The sequence below is a fragment of the Muscardinus avellanarius genome, assembly GCF_963383645.1.
Source record: "Muscardinus avellanarius genome assembly, chromosome: 15".
Classification (NCBI taxonomy): Eukaryota; Metazoa; Chordata; class Mammalia; order Rodentia; family Gliridae; genus Muscardinus; species Muscardinus avellanarius.
The window spans coordinates 76,123,983-76,138,614 of NC_137801.1; positions in this window are offsets into that span (position 1 = coordinate 76,123,983).

A 14,632-nucleotide genomic window follows, 5' to 3' on the forward strand; every position below is an offset into this window, starting at 1 on the left:
CCTATATTCTTGCCAGCATTTATAATTGTATTCTTCATAATTTCTGTTCTAACTGGAGTTAGATGAAAGTTCAATGTGGTTTTGGTTCATATTTTCCTGATTGCTAATGATGTTGATGATTTTTTCCGTATACTTATTGCCATTTGCTTTCATTTCTTAGAGAAGTATCTGTTCAGTCTGATAGACCATCTTTTGACTGGGTTATTTGATTTTTTTGGTATTGAGATTTTTAAGTTTTCTGTATATTTTATAATTGTCCTCTGTCAAAGGAGTACATGGCAGAGATTTTCTTTCATTTTTTGGTTTTAATAATCTTAAAACTTGATTATTTGTTTGCTGCACAGAGCTCTTTAATCTGATCTCATTTACTTTGTCTTATTTTATTTTTATTAATGCATTGTAGTCATACATCTTAGTGGGGTACAAGATGGTAGAGTCATACATGCACACATGACTCATTTAGCCCTTACCCAATTCTCACCCCATTTCTCCCCCCTCCCACCTTCCCATGTTTGGCTTAGTGATTGACTTTGATATATTTGTGAATGTACATCATGTACGTTAGGCACTTTATTGATTGTTGTTTTTATTGCTTGAGCTTTACTAGTCTTACTGGGGAAATCCTCCAGTGCCTATATTTTGGTGAGTTGGTCTTAAGCTCTCTTCTAGCAATTGCAAAGTTTCTGGTCTTGCTCCTAAGTCTAGTATCCATCCTGATTTGACTCTTAGACATATGAATAGACAGTTTTTTCTAACAAGTAGTATTAGAAAAAAAGTGTTAGAAAAAAACTGTCTTTTCTCAAGAAAGTGTTTATTTTTGGCACCTTTGTCAAAATCAACTGCTGTTAGTTGAAGTGTAAAGCTTTGAGTGTCCTCTATGTTTTGTTTGTTTGTTTGTTTGTTTGTTTGCAGTACTGAGGCTGGAACCCAGAAGCATTCTACCTCAGAGCTATACCCCCAGACCTATTTTTTATTATTTATTTTGAAAGTGTCTCACTGAGTTTCAAAGTAGCTTGGGCTGTCCTTGAGCCCAATCCTCTTGTCTAGGCCTCCCAAATACTAGAATCACAAGCGTGAGTCACCACACCCTGCTTTGTTTCTAGGTCTTCTATTACATTCCATTGGTATATGTGCCTAACTTGCTGCCAATACTATAGTTTTTATTATTATAGTTATGGAGTACAATTTTAAATTGGATATTGTGATGCATCCAGAGTAGGTATTTTTTTCTGAGAATTGATTTAGTGATTCTGGATCTTTTTTTTTCTATATGAATTTTATAGAAAGTTTTCTAGTTCTGTGAAGAATGGCATTGATATTTCAATAAAGACTATTTTTTATTTAGAGACAGAGTGTTGTTAAGTTTCCCAGGCTGTCCTAAAACTTGCAATGCTTCTGCCTCAGCCTCCATGTACTTGGAATTACAAGCATGTGTCACCTCCCCTTTTATGTGGAAGGTTTTATTGAAGACACTAATGCCAGTGCATTTTAAGGTTTATTATTCTCCTCTTAACTGAAAAACAGTATCTCTAAAGCTCATTACTTTGTCATTTCATCTAATGTTTCTGTAACATTGAAGGTGATAGACAAACATTAACCTAAATGTTTAGAATTTTATTTTATTTTATTTTATTTTTTGGTACTTAAGAATGAATTAGGGGACACTCTACCTCCAAGGTATAACCCAAGCCCTTTTTACTTATTTATTTTTTAAACAGGGTTTCACTAAGTTGCTGAGGGTCTCTGTACTCATTTTCTGGGATTGGAATCAAACCTATATTTCTTCTGTCTCAGACTCCCAAATACTGGGATGATATGTGCATGTGCCACCATGCCTGGCTCCAAGTTTAGAATTTTAGAGTTCAAAGGTGAAAACAATGTACTAGCTCTTAGTTCATGAGAAAACACTTCAAAATTTAGGAGATTTAAATACTAGTTCCTTACTCTAGATGGTTTCTTAGTTGGCTGGAATTTGGAGGGCTTTGTTAAGATTCTTACCAACAAAGTCTCACCTCTAGGACTGGAATCTGGCTAGACAGTGTGTGTTGAATCTAGGTCTGCCCCAGATGTTCTCATTCCAGATCCATGGTGTAAGGGGCAATATCTACAGTGGAAGAAGCTATTATGTTGTACTTAGCCACGTCTGAGGATAAGTCCAAAGTCCTAAGCATATTTTGAGCTTCTACTTTCATTATATTTGATATATGTTAACATCACATTTTGCAAGGAGTTGACAATACCAACCTAAATCAAAGGATAGAGTGGTAGTCTTCACCTACCATAAGATCAAAGCAAGTTGCAAGGTACAAGCTCACACAATATCTTTGAAGTAACTTTGCAGTTGGAGATGGTATATAAATACAAATATATGTGTGCATGTGTATACACTCACAAATATATATATATATATATTGTATATGTATATACACATACATTTAACTGTCTACATATGTATGTACACATACATAATTGTGCATACGTGCATAAATCTACACTTTGCAAATGTTTATGTATATAGATTCTATATGTCTACATATATGTATATAATCTATTATAACTTTCTATAATCAGGTATTGGAAACAAACTTCTGAAATTAATTTCTGTTTATCAATGCTACCTCATAGCACTAACTTCGAAAGTTGTTTTAAAATAGCCTAATTCCTTATTTTTGGTATTTGACAAAATTGTTTCAATAGTCCTGTTTCATTGTTGGCAAATAATATTTCAGTTTCATCTACCAACATTAACACCTCTTCATACATAATTATTGGTTCCTGATTGGCATTTATTGTGTGTGTGTGTGTGTGTGTGTGTGTGTGTGTGTGTGTGTATCTCGATATGGAACCCAGGGTCATTTGACCTCCGAGCTACACCCCTGTTTTTAATTATTTTTTTAAACAGGGTCTCACTAAGTTGCAGGGGGCCTCACTAAGTAGCTGAGGCTGTCCGCGAACCATGATCCTCCGGTCTCAGCCTCCCATTTGGTGGGATTACAAGCATGTGTCACCATGCCCGGCCCTGATTGGCATTTTGAACCTAAAAATAAAAGCAAAACAGCAACAGCTAATGTTGGTTAATAATGTAGATAACTGTTTAGCCACTTTTCATGCTTACCTTCACAACTAGCCAATAAGGGAGATGTATCTGTAAACACCATTCTAGAGAAATGAGTACTGGTTTCTGGACACTTACTTATCCAAAGTCAGAAAGCCAAATCCTTGGGTGGGCTGGCATTTAAATGCATGTTGGTGGGGGCGCTGAGGTATGCTGCTAACTCCTATGAACTCTACATTCTCTTACTAGTTTCATACGCAATGAAGTAACCTTTTTTTTACTGTGTACTTAAGATATGTGCTCCTCCACCTGTCAACTTGGAGTTTATTTGCATCTTTGGCCAATCTAGCATGATCAGAAAAATTAATATTTTAAAATTTGCATTTAATCTTTGCTCTTCCTTTACAGACATCACATCTTTAATCAGTTCTGCTCTTCTTTTGCCAAATTCTGTGTACATATTACAAGTATATTTCAAATAGCTATGCTGTCTATGGAAATCAGCATTTTAAACTTTATTGAATATAAAATTTTAAGATGAAGTAGCAATCCCTAACGATCGCTTTCTTGTTTTATTCAGAAATTAGTGCACAGCTACATTTTAAATTTGACATTCATTGGCTTACTTGTGGAGGTAAACTATCATAATCATTAATGAGTAAAGCAAATGTTTATTAACATATGTGGCTCTGCAAGAAAGTTTGAGCTATAGGTAGAATATGCAAATTTGAATTATACACAGTTCTTTACAACAGAGATAACAAAGATATAAATTATGTAAATTTATTACTTTTGCATTTTTATTCAAGTAGAAATGCATGAACCTTTTAGTAGAGGCATCAGTTCTTTTTGCAATTCACAACAATGATACTCAAAGTTCTTACTTTTATAAGATTCTCTTTGCTTTTAACCTAGCTGCCTCACAGTTTTTCTCTCTGCTTTTATACTTAATTACCTTTAAAATAGAAAAGTAGGTTATATTTTCTTTAAATATATATATAATTATTGAGGAGAATAGGATGTTAAAATTATCTCTGACCCATTTATGTTTGTATGGAATAGTTTTCAATATTATCAAGATCAATTTAACTTCTTTTCACTTTGCTTTTTGAAAATACAATTTTCTCTTCATCTGGATCAACTTTGTTTGCTTATTTATTATATATTTTGTAGGTAGTGTTATTTTACACATTCCAGAAGACACACAGATAATCTCTTTGTATGACACAGTCTGAGTTGTGTAAAATTATGTATTTGAATGAACTCTGCCTCTGCCAAATCTTGATAGAGTAGTCTTTTTTTTTAAATTTGCAGTCCTAGATATGAAACCCAGGGACATTCTACCTCTGAGCTATACCCTCAGCCCTATTTTTTATTCTATATATTGAAACAGGGTCTCATTGAGTTGCAAAGGGCCCCACAAGTAGCTGAGGCTCTTTGCAAACTTCAATCGTCCTGTCTCAGCCTCCCAAATGCTGGGATTACAAGCGTGCACCACCATATCCGGCTCCATAGAGTAGTCTTGTATGAGTTATTTAACTTTTATGAGCTCTCACTTTCTGATATGTAAGTTGGAGATTATAATATTGATTGTTGAAAAGATCCAATTAATGAATACTAGTATTTAATTAAAGCAGTCTCTTGAGATGATAAATTTCTAAAACATGTTAGCTATGCCTGTGACGATTAGACTAAGAGAGAGTACCTATAACTTTTCACTATAAAAATTTAGAGGATAGTAGTATTATGTGAAGTCAGAGAGGAAAGGACAGATTTTGTCAAACAGAATTTGTTCCATATATATCTATATATTTAATTTTGATTAACATGTAATACTGGTACATAATTATATAGTACAGTGTGATATTTCAATATATGTCCACAATATGTACTGATCAAGTCAGAGTAATTAGTGTCTCCATTTCCTTAATATCACTTAGTGTTTACTTCTGTGACGTAATTTTTATACTTTTATCGATTCATTGCAAGTATACATCAGAGTGAGATTCAAATAGATAAAAAAGTGCATGAATTTTACACTTAATGTATTTCTCTCCATTTTTTTAAGAGAAAATAAAATAGACCACGCATTTAGACACCATCCTATTCTCTGGATTCATTTCTTGGGAAACACATCTACACACAAACACGCACCTTACTTTTTAAAATATATCATTACCTCTGATAAAATTCACTGTCTCTTAACTTAAACTATTTTGGAACCTGGAAAAATTTTATAGTTCCATCCATGGCTTGGATGCAAGATGCTTGGATGATTACCATAGAAATTCATATCTGTATATTTCTGGCTTAATTCCAAGTAGACATTCTGAACAAATATTATGAAAAAAGAAAAACAAAAACAAAGCTAAACTTTTATTTACTTTTTAATGTATATTCCTCATTCTTCTTCTCTTGTTATCCTTTTTTACATTGTACTTGCAACCAACATATCTCATCACTGGAAAACACCGTGAAATAAATTTTTTCATTTATTTTACAATTGAGAATTTAATTGGTAGTAATTGGACCTAGATCCTAGGTCTTAAGATATTTAGAGGTATACTTTCTTGGCTACATTAATCCTTGTCTATTAGAAAAAACTTTCAAAAGAGCAATGCTGTTTTCAAAGCAACTAGTCTTTCTTTTGTAAGAGTGGCTATTCCAAGCAATCAGGGATCATGCATGTGTTTTTCTGGCCATTTTATCTGCAGACTTGAATGCAGTGGCTGGCATTTAGGAGGAACTTAATAAATATTTGATGGCAAGCATCATCACAGAAAGCTTCCCTGAATCCTTTTCCTCTCTTTCATTTCTGTGGACCTGCTCTATAGAGATGTTTTATGTAACATTAAATCAAGGGACTTGGTGCCTTGATCATGAAAGACCATGGACAGGTGATGAGTCTGTTCTGAAAGTGAAAGGAGGTACACGTACCATATTTTCATTCATTTGAACTGTCTGCCGTGGTCAACAACATCCTGCAGATAAAAGAATGTTTTTGAGTTGCAGACTGAGCCTCAAATGTGAATACATCTCTGAAATGCGTAGTTTGAAGCCGAAAGAAAGCAGGATGGGAAAAATAGTTTCGATAAGATTTCAATATTTTTTTTGTTTTTCCTAAAAATCCTTTGACTTGACAGAAGTACCAATAACATGTATCATTCTAATTATTAGTAGAGTAAAAATAATGAGAAGAATGTAATATAAACAAAATAGAATATAGTGTATGATCACCCAGAAGGAAGCACAGCTGTGCTCATACAAGAAAAAGAAAAAAGAAGAAAGAAAAAAATAATTTGAAGATGAATATTTTTAAGGCGACTGACTTTTAAAAGCTTAAATTTTCAAATTCACTACTAGTTTAAATCATTGTAATAGAAAGTTAAATATTTTACTTTACTGTGAAATATGCATTATAAGATATTCACAGGAAGAATGTGGTAAAGACCATAAGGTGTTTACAGTGGCTTAAAAAATGTAACTGTGTAATTTTAATGTTATTCAGTGACATCTCCCTCTCTCTCATTCTCCCCATCTTCTTCCTCTCTATATATATAGCCTCATTAAAACATTCATTATACATTTTTTTCTTGTTTTATCCAGCACTTTACATTTTATCATGAACTAGTATGTTTATTCTCCTGTGAGTTTTTTGTTTGTTTTGGCTTAATAGGGAAATTTTTATTTATCTAATTTTTTCAGCAGCATATTCTTCCCTATTGGATTCAGGACCAAGAATTCAGGCTAGGAGAAAGATCTATAAACCCCTCAGTTAGCCAGTTCCCCCCCCCATCTTTATCAAAATGTTTTCATAGGATCAGAGTTCAAATATGTTTATCCTGGAATGATTAACAATTACTGGAACACTTTCTCCTGCTTGAATGTTGGATGTTATGAAAGCTATATAAAAGTTAGAGTCAATGAACCTCAGTGAGGACAAACCACAAACATGGTTTTTAGGCACTTGATTTTCCTATAGGCACTTTGGCATCGCTGTATTTCCTATTGCTTAGAATTCTTAGATTTTCTGAAATCTCCTCATTCCTCTTGAAATTATGTTTTTTCCCCAAAAATGAAATACCCCTTCCTCTTTGGGCTATCTGCAAAATTAAAGATGTAAACTTCACAGAAATTGATATAACTTAAGTGATATGGCGAGAATTAAAGAGTAGCTTAGCAGCTCAAAGGAGACATCACAGAAGCCTACAGGTGATGTGCATCTTTCCTGGGGAGCGAAGCCTTGGTATGCCTATGCAGTGGTATGATAGAGAAATACATAGAAACGCTGTTCTCAGATATCATTCCCACACCTGTGCTACAAAGACCTTTTAACTTGTCTCACCTGAAGGAAAGCCATATCCCAATATACTTTCTTAGTTAACATTTACTTATATCCAAAGGTTGTAGTGCTATCTTCTTTGTGTAATAAGAACTTTCTAGGAGAAGAATACTCTGCTGTAAAATCAATATTAACTTTTATCATGAGCAATACAGTCTGTTTTATTTCCTTGCCATTTACTTTAGGTTTAGTTATAAATTGTCCTAGTGAAATCAATGAGTCTAGTGAACTCACAGCAAAGTCATGGCATTTTGGTCAAAACCAATTGCTCTTTCGTATGAATATCAAACCCTAACATAGACATGCATCCTTAACAGGTTAACATCTTTTAGAGCGATACTCCCACAATAATTTTAGCCCCTTCTACGTATCTTATGTTGTTTGATTATTAAGATAACATTGCTAAGAAATACTGCAATTTATATAACTAGAAAATGTTCTTATTTAATTAGTTTTGTCATTGTTGTTGTTGTTGCTGCATCTAAAATACATGACAAGAACATCTCAGAGAAAGGAAGGTTTATTTAACTTTTGGTTTCAGAAATTCAGTCCATATTTTGCTGGATCCAAGGCAGAAAAAACCTGGAAGCAAGATGTTGTTGAAGAAGAGGCTGCTTAACTCCTGGTAGTTGGGAAACAGAGAAGAAAGATAGGAGAGCAAGACCACAGATCTAGTCCTCAATGCCTTGAACTAGTGACCCACTTTTTTCACCCATGCCCCACCTCTAAAGATCAGGCTTCAGTACACTAGCTTTTTGTAGGACATTCCAGATACAAACCATAACTGTGCTTAAAGAAGGAAAAACTGGTCCAGTTTCTTCGTAAGGGTAGTTATTGCTCAGTTGGAACTGAAAAGAACGAAACTTGCCTAGATCCCAGACAGCATGTTGTTCTTGGACTATGTCCCTGATCATACTTGAAACTATTATGGCCCTCACTCCAGACTCAGGGACTCGGCAGAAGTCCAGTAATGTTACTGTGTTTGCATCATAGCTCTAAGATTCCCTAATTTTTTATTATTCTGCTTCTGGCCTTATTCTTCTCATAAGCTCTAATATTTTAGTGTGTGACTTTGAAAACCATGAGTTTCTTTTCTTTTCTCTCAGGAACACATTCATGAAAACGTATGTCCTTGTCAACATGGTTGGTATTATAAGGTGAGACAATAATGCATCAATAAAGCACATAAAAATATAATAGGAGAAATACATTGACTTTAGTTGTTGACAGCATGTTCACAATTTTTAAACAAATGGTCTTTTAAATGATCAAATATACAATTTGCTCCTTTGATAAGGGCACATATTATAAATTTAATTTTCAATATATTTTAGAAAATACTAAGGATATAAATACAAATTCATATAATACACAACTAAAGCAATTATTTTCATTGTTGGATGCCCAATTATCCCATATTTGACTCTGAATCAGACTGACTCAAATAATTACCTCGAGGAAAATTCTTCAATGTTTGAGGCTATCCAATTAGTCATAGGCATGTGATACAATTCTCTTTTGGTATAAATGGAAAACTGCAGTTTGAGGAAATTTCCCAACTTTAAAAGTGAGATGAGCAGCCCTATTATATGTCTTCTTTCTTTGCCAATTAAAGTACCAAGATATGAGACTGGATACTATTTCAAGAAGATAAGTCTTCTAAAATAAAAAAAATCCAGTACTGTTGAAAAAAAAAAAAGACAAGTTTCTGGGTTCCCATAAAACTCAGACCAAACTGAAGCCGTCTACATTAAATATTGGTTCTAAAGAAGCTAAGCAAATTGTATTATTTTACATTTATTTTCTCTCATACTCAGTAAAATTTCCCTTGATTTGTATATGAACACACATATAACCATAGATACATAACTATACATACCCATTCATGAGGATATTATCTGCATGGGTTCCAGTGTTCATTATTCTTATTTTATTATCCATATATATCTTATTTTCTCTCATTTTAAATTAAACACATTCTTGGATCATAATTCTAAACTTATTTTTCTTATTTTTATATCCTTTTTCATCAAGAAAAGAGTTTCTTAGTTTCAACCATCTTCTATTAAGGAATGTTAATGGTTGTTCATGGAGTTTTTTCTCTGTGAGCTTTTTATTCTATGGAAGTGCTATAACCTAACCAGAAACTCTCATTGCCCGTATAATCCTAATACTAGCTATATCTATACTTCTATGTAAAACTTTATTAACTCTCAATTGTGAAAAATTTCACTGAATTTCATCCTTCAGAGCAATATATTTTGTGACTATTTTACATATTTAATATCTACAACAGGATTCATTTTCCTTTTGCCAACTATACTTTCTAAAGAGAGATACGTAGCCCTGCATTACTTCTGCAAGATTAGTAAACATCAACCTATGTGCCTGAGGCTGTTTAAAAGTGCCCATGATGTGTAATGAGTAAAGAGGTCCCTACTCTCATAAAACTTAGATTTTTTGGCTTGTGTGTGTTACTAGGGGTGGAACCCAGGGACTTTCTACCTCCATCTATAATCCCAGCCCTATTTTATATTTGATTTGGAAACATGGTCTCACTAAGTTGCTGAGAGCCTCACTAAGTAGCTGAGGCTGGCTTCGAACCTGTGTGATCCTCCTGTCGCAGCCTTCCAAGCGCTTGGATTACAAGCATGCACCACCACGCCCGGCCTAAAACTTACATTTTTTTAACATATTTTTGCCGGGCATGGTGGTGCACGCTTGTAATACCAGTACTTGAGAGGTTGCGACGAGGATCTTGGAGGCTCGAAGCCAGCCTCAGCTACTTAGTGAGGCTCTCAGCAATTTTGTGAGATCCTGTTTCCAAATAAAGTATAAAATAGTTCTGGGAGTATAGACCAGAGGTAGAAAAGCCCCTAGGTTCCACCCCTAGTACCAGACACACACAAAAAATATTTTGGAAAGGACACAATACTTTTCAGTTTTTCACTGACTGATTATTGCAAACATTGAAAATTGATCATACTTTCATTTTGATACACATCATTTTTCATCTAAGAAGGCTGTATAACTTGGTGTTTTCTAAATATCAAGTACTGGTTGCTGGTTATATGTGGAACAAGTGGTTATTCTCTTTGTGGAGCTTACTATACGGGGAGAAAGAAATGCAAATCAATTAGAGTTCACTGAAATACAGTCTAGCAATAGATAAAAAGGAGTTTCCCTTTCAGTTCATTTAAAGTGGTCACTTTGAACTGATTGAGTTAAAACAGGGGTCATTCAGTTGGATCACAATTATGTATGTTGTTAATTCCAGAGGCAGAGTAAGAGCAAACATTTGCAATCTGTTATAGTAAAACTAACTGCAAATTTAAAATAACCCAAGGAAGCTTTACAAGTGTCACTGTGTAGCTAATGAATATGGTGTATAATCTGCAGCCAATCATAGTCTAGTAGCGATTATAAAGGTGGCAAAACAAGATCTTGTAAGGAGTTAACTCTAGTTCAACCACCTCACAGATGAGTAAGAGTAAAGGTAATAAAACCATTGATAAGTTATTGAAACACAGGAGCCAGAGATGTATAAAGATATAAAATCGTCAGTAGTGGATAAATATAAATGAGCGACATGAGCATGTATGTCTCCATTGTCTTCTGTATCATTAAGATGTATGACTACAATGCACAAATTTTTTTTTTTTTTTTTGCAGGTCTGGCAATGGAACCCAGGGGCATTTGACCTCTGAGCCACACCCCCTGCCCTATTTTTTATTCTTTATTTTGAACCTGGGTTGCAGAGGGCCTCACTAAGTAGCTGAGGCTGTCAGCCAATGGTGATCCTCCAGTCTCAGCCTCCCAAATGCTGGGATTACAAGCGCCCCGTCACCATACCCAGCTCCAGTAAAAAATTTTTAAAAAGAGAGTAAAACACACAGACAAACACACACACACACACACACACACACACACACACACACACACACACACGAGATAATATTGATCTATAACTTTCTAAAACAAATATCCTTTAGATATTAGTGTATGACTACAAATTAGATGAGCTGCCCCTCAAAATATAATGGTTTATTTGATTTCTTTGTCCTGATTACAAATCAGTGTGTGTGTGTGTGTGTGTGTGTGTGTGTGTGTGTGTGTGTGTGAACATTGTTTTCATAGGAAAGCAAATAATTAAATAGTTTTAAAATGTGTTTTTGGAGTTTCAAAGGCCTTTTGGAGAGGCCAGAATTGTTTATAAAACATTTGGTAAAGTTGTTTAAATAATGCAGAGGACAAATATGCTATGATTACCATAAAAATGGAAACCAATGGACTAAGAACCATTACAGTAAGTGATCTCTTAAGGAGAGGGAATATTTTATGGGTGCTCTAGCATGTTTGAAATCAAACTGGGGGGAAAAATAAAATACCATCTGTGGTAGATACAGGAAATATCCTGCCCTCAGACCTGTCTACCAGAACCTATATTCTTTGGGTATGGTGAAAATAAAAGGGGGTCTTTTAATTTGATTTTCTACTCTGATTTTAGGGAGGTCTCAGTTTCTATGTTTATTCATTCCTTCTTTCTTTCACTAGTTTCTATTACATACTGCACAAATGATTTTCCTGTAGCAATCAGTAAGTACAAGGCCTTTCTTTACTGCCTGTGACCAGTCATGTGTGCCATTTTATAGCTGAGTACTACTGTGGGATATTAAGTTGTCACCCAAACCAGAGAACAAGCAACAATAAAAATAACTACATGATTTACAGTTTGCTTCAATGTAATGGGCAAAAAGTGGTCTGTGGCTGGTGGTAGTCCAGCCTCAAGGGCTCTATCCCAATTCTTGAGATTGTACAAATGCAGTGCAATTTTCTTTCTACATTTGGGGATGCGTGTTACATGATTGTTTGGACTTGGTGTTAGTTACTTTACCCAAAAATCACAAGGAAAAGAAATAGCAACTAATGAGTTTCAGAAGAACACCATATTTTGATTACGCTATGTATATACAGTTGGGCAAGAATTAGACCACAATGCATTAGCATTTATACTGCTTTATATAACTTATTGGAAGGGGCTGTTGATCAGAAAGGGCATAATAAGTGAATTAAACCTGTTTAAAGGACTTATTTTTGCTATAATTTCTTTCTAAAAATATATTTCTTTTATAATTGACTTTTTGTGAATGCACCAGAAAAAAATATGTACTTAATAAAATACTTAACAAAAACAAGCTGCCACACGGATATGAATGTTGGAGATATTAAGTAAAATGTTTAATATTCTGGAAAGCAGATACTGTCTTATAATTAAAATATGTTTTATAAAACCTCATCAAAACACTGACAAGCTACAAGAAAACCCAATTTGGTTTAAAGGGCACCAAGAACACCACACAGAAGTGGCTCTGAAATAGCCAATTCCATAGATACAGCAAAATAAATTGAGTGGTCAATACTCTCTCTTTTTATTTTTTGAAATATGATAGCATTTTTCAGATAATTTGGGCTCACCATCTTTTGCACACTTAAAAAAAGATGACTTAATAGCAGAATAAAGCCAAATTAGCATTTTTCTCTTAGTCACTCACTTCAGAGTATACTAAATAATTTTTACGTAACTATGTAATATTTATGAAAACTACTTAAATAAATTAAAAACTTATTTGTTGAAAATAATATTAAAATACTTAAATATACATAGTTCTGTAGGATTAATAAATTGTAAAAATGCATCATAAAAGAAAAAGTATTATTCTCTTTGTCCCCAAAAGTCAAAAGTCCCTAAACTATCAATGAACAGATATGTAAATAATGTAGGTAAAAATAAAATAACAGTTTTGTAGGTAAAATAAAATAACATTGGCAACATAGAACTTATATAAAGCACCTGAGCCATAAAAATGTCTCATTATTTTAAATATCCAAGTAAACAAAAAAAAGCTAGTATAACTCCAAAGTAATCACTGGACAACAATGAAGACAATTATCTAATTATATTCAGATAGATTTGTTATATGTGTTATATTTTTATAGATTAATTTGAAAGTTGACCAGGATTCTTTGTTATTTTCATTTCAGTAATTAAGATATAACTTTAAATATTTTTTTTTTCTTAAAAGTGAGAGCTGGGAGTACCCTGGCTCCCGGGCCGGGGTCACGCGGGGCATGACAGCCAGGGCCCGGGTCCCAGGACTCTGGGCTCCAGACCGGACTGCATGTAGCACACCAGACCCCTGGAGAAACCAGGCCCAGTAAGACCCTGGGTTCTGGGCAGGGGTCGAGCGGGGCATGCCAGCCGGACCTGGGTCGCAGGATTCTGGGCCCCAGGCCAGACCTCGCATAGCACACCAGATCCCTGGAGAAACCGGGGCAAGTAAGACCCTGGGTCCCGGGCAGGGGTTGGGTAGGGCACGCTGGACCCCGGAACAACCTGGGCCTGGGTCGCAGGACTCTATGTCCCAGGCGGAGTAGTGCGGAGCACGCTGGACCAACAGGGAAACCGACCGGGTCACAGTGCTACTGAGTGCCTGATCCCACTACCTCCTCAAACCACATATACTGTCTTCTCTTATTAAAAAAAAAAAAAAAAAGGAAAAGAAAAAGAAAAAATACTGGAGAGAGTTTAAGAAAACCATGGTGGATGCCAGGACACTGGAGATACAGACAAAACTTATCCAAATGCACTGGGACTTATGGAAAAATTCCCCGTGAAGGAGGACTGCTGTTTCTCTATATTGTTAAGAATCTTGGACATCACTGGTAAGGAGAGAGTTTAGCGGAGACCAAGAAGAAAGGTAGTGTTGAAAGCGGTCTCCGTGATGGCGGTGGAGACTTGTATTCAGGAGAAGCAGAAATCGGATCCTACCAACCTTATTTTTTTGGAGAAATTACACCAAATGTCAAATGCATCACACGTGCTTAGGAACACTGGACAACATTCAGAGTGGAAAAAGAGCTTGGGAAGGATTTGAAATGGTGGAGGCAGTGGCAATGGCAGTGGCCAATACTCAGGGGAGGCAGAGATCTGATGCATTACACCTGGAACCTTTGAAATAATAACCCCAGAGGCAGAATGTTACCACCATGCACCCTTGAGAACATAGGACAATTGGTTGGGCGAAGAGGGTACTCGGATTGGAGCCTGCCGAGGGGTGAGGCCGGCGATGGACACAGCAAAGCTGGGATTGGAGCCTGCCATGAGGCAAGGCCGGTGCTGGAGTCCCCAAGGCGTGGATCAGAGCCTGACAAGGGGTTAGGCCGGTACTGGGGCC